This window comes from Bombina bombina, chromosome 1 (genome assembly GCF_027579735.1).
Source record: "Bombina bombina isolate aBomBom1 chromosome 1, aBomBom1.pri, whole genome shotgun sequence".
NCBI classification, from domain to species: Eukaryota; Metazoa; Chordata; class Amphibia; order Anura; family Bombinatoridae; genus Bombina; species Bombina bombina.
In genome coordinates, this window is record NC_069499.1 from 573,156,927 (window position 1) to 573,164,426 (window position 7,500).

The 7,500-nt window shown below is 40.9% G+C and overlaps 1 protein-coding gene across 1 annotated transcript in view; it reads left to right on the forward strand.

Annotated features, from left to right (window-relative positions):
- Positions 1 to 7,500, forward strand: part of SPAG16 (sperm associated antigen 16) — a 984,179-nt gene that overhangs the window by 434,407 nt on the left and 542,272 nt on the right. The gene's annotated exons all lie outside the window — the stretch shown is intronic.

The window sequence follows — 7,500 nt, forward strand, 5'->3', positions numbered from 1 at the left end:
ACTGATATTCAAGAGGACACCCTGCTGGTCACGATGGATGTGACCAGCTTGTATACTATAATACCTCACAATGAGGGAGTTGTGGCGGTATGCAGGCAATTGGCCAGATATCCATATGTGGGTCCGCACGTTGATGTAATCAAAGAACTTCTATCTGCATGCTTGGAGATGAATTACTTTCGTTTTGAGAAAGAATTCTACCTGCAAATTGCGGGGACGGCCATGGGGTCAAACGTGGCGCCCACATATGCCAACTTATTTATGGCAGAATTCGAAACAAGAGGCACAACATTATTTCAGGACGCCATGGTCACCCAGTATAAAAGATACATAGATGACCTCTTCTTGTAATGGAGTGGCACAGAGGAGGATTTACTAACATGGTTCGCATGTGTGAACGAGGCTCATCCCACTATTAAGTTCAAATTGATGTACAACAGCTCTAGTGTGGATTTTCTGGACCTGAGAATTTTCAAAAAAGGTCAATTATGCACGACATTGTACACAAAAGAAACGGACCGCCATTTTACATTACTGTTGATTGAATTAATACTGTTATAAATATTGTTATTTACTCTAATACTGTTTTTAAAAGTCATAACTTCTCTTTCCTCCTTTCCCATCTCTACTGACTCCTACTGACCAACCTTCCTTTTGATACTCCTCTTCTCCAACACTAACAGTAGGCACCCTTTTCCTCTCCTACTTAGTGTCCCGTCTGGTCCCTACATACCGAAGAGCGGGTTAGTGCTAGACACCCGACATTACGATGTCTCCTACAGTACGCCATAAAGCAGAAACATTACACATAGCCACCCAGAATGTCAAGGGCTTCCTCTCAGCCGAAAAGCGCTCTATAGCGTTCCATGACTTTTACAAACGAAAAATTGACGTTATTATGGTTCAGGAAACACACTTTAAGAAAAATCATGAACCCACTTTTTCCAAAAGATATTTTGACCAACACTACTATAGCTCTGGTACAAATAGGAAAAATGGGGTCAGCATTTCATTTAGACGCGGCTTCCCATTCGAACTACTACAGAAATACACAGACACTGAGGGTAGGATCCTAATTCTTGTTGGCCTATGTTATGGCACCCCGGTCACATTGGTTAACATCTACGCACCAAACAGACCCACCCCCAATTTCTTCAAAACCCTGGTTAACAAAATACTAGACCTAGCTAAGGGACCCATCATTGCAGGTGGAGATTTTAATTTCCCTATGAACCCAATACTAGACACCTCTAGTGGAAAATCCTACCTGCGCAATAATACTCTCAACTCTAATTGCGCAGCCTTACGATCTATTAACCTATTTGACACCTGGCGAGTAGTACACACCAACAGAAAAGATTACACTTTTTTCTCACATCCACAACACACGTACTCCAGGTTGGATTACATACTATGTGATCAGGCTCTGCTTTCTGCCCTTGTACATTCTAGAATCACACACACCTCTTGGTCTGACCACAGTATGGTACATACAGAATTCAAATGGACTAGCAAACCACATACTACATTCAACTGGAGACTCAATGACCATATATTGACTAATCAAGCAACAGTTGATGACATTAAAAAACACTCGGTCGAATTCTTCGCCCTCAACAAACCCGAGGACACGACACCCGCGAACAATTGGGAGGCATATAAATGTTTTATCAGGGGGTAATAATAAAACACACCGCCACACAACGCAAGATTCATAAAGCCCAGTTCACTTCACTATCTGACGAACTAACTACCTGTGAAACCACTCTTAGGGCAGATCCATCCTCCGCGACCAAGCTCTCCAAATTAAATGACGCTAGAGAAGCCCTAAATAAATTCCTAATTCAAAAAGCCCACATGAGGGCGTTAACTACTAAATCTAAGTTTTTCATAGAGAGTAACAAATCAGGTCGCCTACTGGCCAGGTCCCTTAAAAAACAAAGGCTCTCCAATTTCATTAAGACAATTCGCCACCCATCTGGTGAGACAACCCACAAAAATGAAGAAATTGTCAACTCATTTGCTTCTTACTATAAGCAACTATATAAACTAGCAGACTCCACATCACAAGATAAAAAAGAGAAAATAGAAACATACTTGAACACTGTCCTTACAACCTCTATCACAGAAGTCGACAAACAATTCTTAGACTCTCCCATCACCCTAAGAGACATCAATTTAGTTATTAAGTCCTTGCCGAATGGCAAATCCCCAGGCCCGGACGGCCTCACATCTAAATTTTACCAGCTCCTACAAGAACACATAAACCCCCAGCTCCTGACACTCTTTAACGATATAGACCAAGGTGCCGTTTTGCCTAGTTCCCTCCTAGAAGCAGTAATCACGGTGATTCCTAAACCGGGCAAACCCAATGATGTAGTCAGTAATTATAGACCAATTTCCCTCATAAATATTGATATGAAAATATATGCCAAAATTTTAGCCAACCGCATGAATGAAATATTGCCTAACATAGTCCACCCTGATCAGGTGGGCTTCATTAGGGGGAGAGAGGCGAAGGATAACACCACTAGACTACTTCACTCACTCCAACAAGCCCACTTTTCCCACACGCCCCTAACCTTGCTCTCGACGGATGCTGAGAAGGCATTTGACAGGGTGGACTGGCAATTTATGTGGTCCACCCTGTCAAAGTTCGGCTTCCCTGAGCTCTTCATTTCCAGAATAAAGGCCCTTTATAACAACCCGAGCGCAAAAATTAAAGTCAACAATAATATATCCCAACCTTTCCCCATTTCCAATGGCACGCGTCAAGGGTGCCCGCTCTCACCCCTATTATTCGCTGTTACAGTTGAAATACTGGCACTACAAATTAGACACTGTCAACATATACAAGGCCTAAAATTCGGAGACACTACCCAAAAATGCCTCCTGTTCGCGGACGACGTGATTTTCACTTTACAATCCCCAACCACCTCCCTTCCCGCTCTCATACAAATCCTAGACGCATACAAGCAGGTTTCCAACTACTCCATCAACATGGAGAAGTCGGGTCTATTGCCGATAAATCTAACCCCTCAAGAAATGCTATACATTACGCGGCAAACAAAGTTCACACTATCAGATAGACTTAAATATCTAGGCTTGATAATCTCCAAAGACCCACACACACTCTTTCCAGATAACTTTATCAACCTCCAATCGAACGTTAAATCCTCGCTAGAAAACTGGCACAGACAGGGACATTTATCATGGCTAGGGCGAATCAACACGGTGAAGATGATGATAGTCCCCAGATACCTATATTTGTTCCAGGCCCTCCCTCTGCCCTTACCGAAGCCCTTTCTCTTAACACAACAAAAAATGATTAACTCCTTTATATGGTCATATAAACGCCCAAGGATAGCTCAGCACACCATGTACTTGAGTAAAGAAGATGGAGGCCTTGGTGTCCCCAATCTATCTAACTACTATAAAGACGCACATTTAGCCAGAGTTATAGCTTGGAATCATGCCAGCCCCTCGAAGCTTTGGATACAGATGGAGGGCCATCTAGCTCAGACTGACCCCATGAGAGACCTCCCCTGGATTCCTAAAGAATCCAGACCTCGCATTATACAAGACAATGACTATATCAAGGCTACCTTAGATGTGTGGGATGATGTACTCACTCACACAAAGGGAATCTCTACTGAACTTTCCCCCCTGACTCCCCTCCTACGATATCACCTCTTTCTCAAGCACGACCTATACCCTCATAACCCAACTAATAGACTTCATAGGTCCCTACCAGTTTACTTAGTGTCCGACTCCTCGGGAGTCAAAGACAGACTTACCCTTAATGAAGAACTAGGCCCACCTTTCCACCATTGGTACTCCTATCTACAGATCAGACACGCGATCATCCACTGCCCGCACAAAGAAATGATACTCAGACCCCTGACCACTTTTGAACAGCTATGTATCAATCCAAATATAAATAGAGCACACATCTCTCTAGCGTATAGAATGCTCAGGGGCTCTTTCCCCAAAAAACGACCTACATATCTCACTAAGTGGGCAGTTGAACTCCAAAATGACCTAGACACTGAGACCTGGAGACAATGCTTTCGACACACACATTCTGCCTCTCTATCCTTGACCATATCTGAATTAAACTACAAAATACTAGCTCGGTGGTACTTAACCCCTCAGCGCCTGAGGATCATATACCCTACTGCCTCCTCCAGCTGTTGGAGAAGATGCGGTGAGGAGGGTACCCTTACCCACATATGGTGGTCGTGCCCTCTCCTACACACCTTCTGGAACCAAGTAGAAAGACACATAGCTAATACTCTGGGTGTACCAATCACACTTTCCCCATCAATTATAATTCTTAATCTCATCCCTAAAATCGCTTGCGTTTATCGCAGGAAACTACTTCTCTTAATGCTCTCCTGTGCTAAACGCTTAATCCCTAGGAAATGGAAGACATGTGAGATACCGACTGTTGCCCAATGGAAATCTGAAGTAGCTCATGTCCTCACGCTAGAAAGGATGCATTACTGTTATCTAGGCAAACAAGACACGATTTGCAATATTCAATTCATATGGGATCAAGGTTCTTATGATGACCACACTTAAACAGTTCACCCAACATTGTATACCCAGACTTTAGAGAAGATAGACCAGACGGGACACTATCTCCCCCTCTATTCCCCCTCTTAACCCCTATCTCCCTAACCCCCACTTACTTTCACCCTCTACATTCTTTTATATCTCCCAATGATATGTTATGACTCACTTCTCCCTCCAAAAATTTCAAAAATTCCTATGTAAATTGGATTAATCATTCATAATAATTGTCTTTGCAGTGAACTGCTATGATGCTATTGTTATGTAACTGAAATTATATATCTTGTTCATTTTCAATGTACCAATTTTCAATAAAAATCATTTAAAAAAAAAAAAAAATTGAATCAATGTGGATATTTGCATGGGAAATTAGCACATCTAGGCAAGTATCCCCGCTTGCTTTTCCCCAGAAATTCTTAATATACAATGTTACCAATGCACAAGAGAATTGTGGGTAAGATATGCAAATTGGATATGCGGATTTTCAGTTTTTTTGCTTCGGAGTGCTGTTTTGGCACGGCGGTCCTTTTGGCGGGATTGTGGCAGCGAGCCAGAAGTCACTCACTAGACAAGCCTGTTTCGTTCTTTTTGGAACTCATCGGTGGGAGATGGTTTCTGGTTGCTGTCATGGTCCTGTTGGGGGGATCGCTGTGTCGGGGCAGTGTTTTGAAGCGGGGGGGCTGGGAATTTGCATATCTAATTTTTCTATTTTTTTAAAATGTTTACATGTCCCTCAATATAGTAATGTTTCAATAAAGCAATGTTGTCTTTCATATATCTGTATTTATTCATACAACTATTTGTAGATATTGTAAATATATTATTAATCAGATCCATAATAATTGAAAATAAAACATGTGATGTGAAAAAAAAAAAAAAAAAAAAAAAGAAACGGACCGCAACTCTCTGTTGCATGCCCATAGCTGCCATCCCCCAGCCCTCAAACGTGCTCTACCCATATCACAATTTAAGAGAACAGCAAGGAACAACACTATTGCCAGCCTTTGGGAGCAGCAAATGCATGATATGGAATCACGCTTTATTCAGAGGGGATACAATAAACAGGATTAGCACTACAGAAGATGGATACATTGAAGTTACAGCAAAAGGTTCTGCTATTCCACAAGGAAATAGCTCATGGAGATAATAGAATGACGTTCTCGACAACATTTGATGTTGACAAACCAGCCATTGTGGAGAGTGTACGCAAACACTGGTCTCTAATAGCTTCAGACACAGATCTGCCATTTCACTGGACAGCACCTCCTAGAATTGGATACCGGAGAGCGAGGTCCCTAAGAGATCAACTCATCAAGACAGACCCCAGGAACTACTACATGAAGGAGACTTGGTTGCAATCTAAACCTGGTTGCTACCGCTGCTTGGGATGTACAACATGTAGTGGGTTAACAACCTGCAAAGTGTTTAGACATCCCTATAAAAATAGGATCTACAGTATCAAACATCGGGTCACATGCACAACCAAATACATAGTGTACTTGTTACACTGTGTATGCGGTTTGTTTTATGTGGGGAAAATGGTGGACGACCTCCGTACAAGAATGGCCAACCACAGATCAGCCATAAGAACGGCCATTGATCGTGGGGACTCTGAGCAACCGGTGGCCAGGCATTTTGTTCTACTCAAACACTCGGTCTCTGATTTAAAGTATATTATTATTGATCATGTGCCCCCACTTACAAGAGGGGGCGATAGAGGAAGAGTACTATTACAACGTGAATCTAAATGGATCTTTAATCTGGGCACTATGGCTCCACAAGGCCTTAATGTCAATTTGGATTGGCATTGCTTTCTATGATATGCATTTATTTAAATGTCATTTCTCATACTGATTGAGTAGCATGCTACTTGGTTTTGGTTTTTCTTTTAATTTCTGTTATATTTTTATTTCTTTTCTTTTTTCTTTTTTGTCTTTTATTTTTATTTTTGTATTTATTTTTCCGTATTTTTTCTTTTTTCTTTTTCTTCTTCTTTTTCATTTATATTCTTCTTTACTTATTTTGTCCATTTTTATTTCATTTGTTTTATTTTTCTTCTTTTTCTTCTTTTTCTCTTTTTCTTTTTTCTGTTTTTACTTTGATATCACTTGGTGTTTCTCTTTCTGCTTTTGGGACTAGATTTTTGGTTTATTGGTTTTATTTTTATGGTTTATACACCTTATCATGTTTTATGTTTTATTGCAGATTTGTTGTTATTTTTATGCTTTTGTAGTTTATCTACTATTAGAATAATTTTCTTAATATTGATCAATATTAGTGAAGCATACCTAGGTTAGCTAATTGTGCTCATCTTGTAGGATACGGTGTAAAGATTTAGTTTTTCCCCGGTTTAGATTTATTAGCATTAGTTTTACCTTCTGCTTATATTTGCCACCTATATGTTTATAATCCAGGATCCCGTAGGTTATTTGGGTAATTTCCATTGCAGTCTATTGCACTTATTATAATATATGGATTGTGCTACACTAGGACCTTTTTCTATCTGTTGTTTTGTTGTTTTACTGCTCAGATGCTAGTGCCTATATATGAGTTATGCTTTACCGTTATTGCCTTTTGTAAATTATGTGTTAACGATGCATAGTTTTACTTTTTAATTCTATTTTTAATGAAATATGGACTCTGCCGGGACGCTTCCTGGTTGCTATGGCAGCCGATGACGTAGGGACCTACGCGCGGCTGTCTGACTTCCGGAACGCCACCGGCAGGGTTGCACTTGGGAGCGGGTCTTTCGCCATAAAGGGTGAGTTATTGGGTTTGTTTGTAATTAGTTGTCTGAAGACGGGGGCAACCCCGAAACGTCACAGATTAAAGTTGTTATTGCTGTAAAGACCCGGTGAGTGCTTTTTTCCTTGGATGCATATATTATAATTTTAAAGCACCCCGGGCAGGCTGAACTTCAAGATT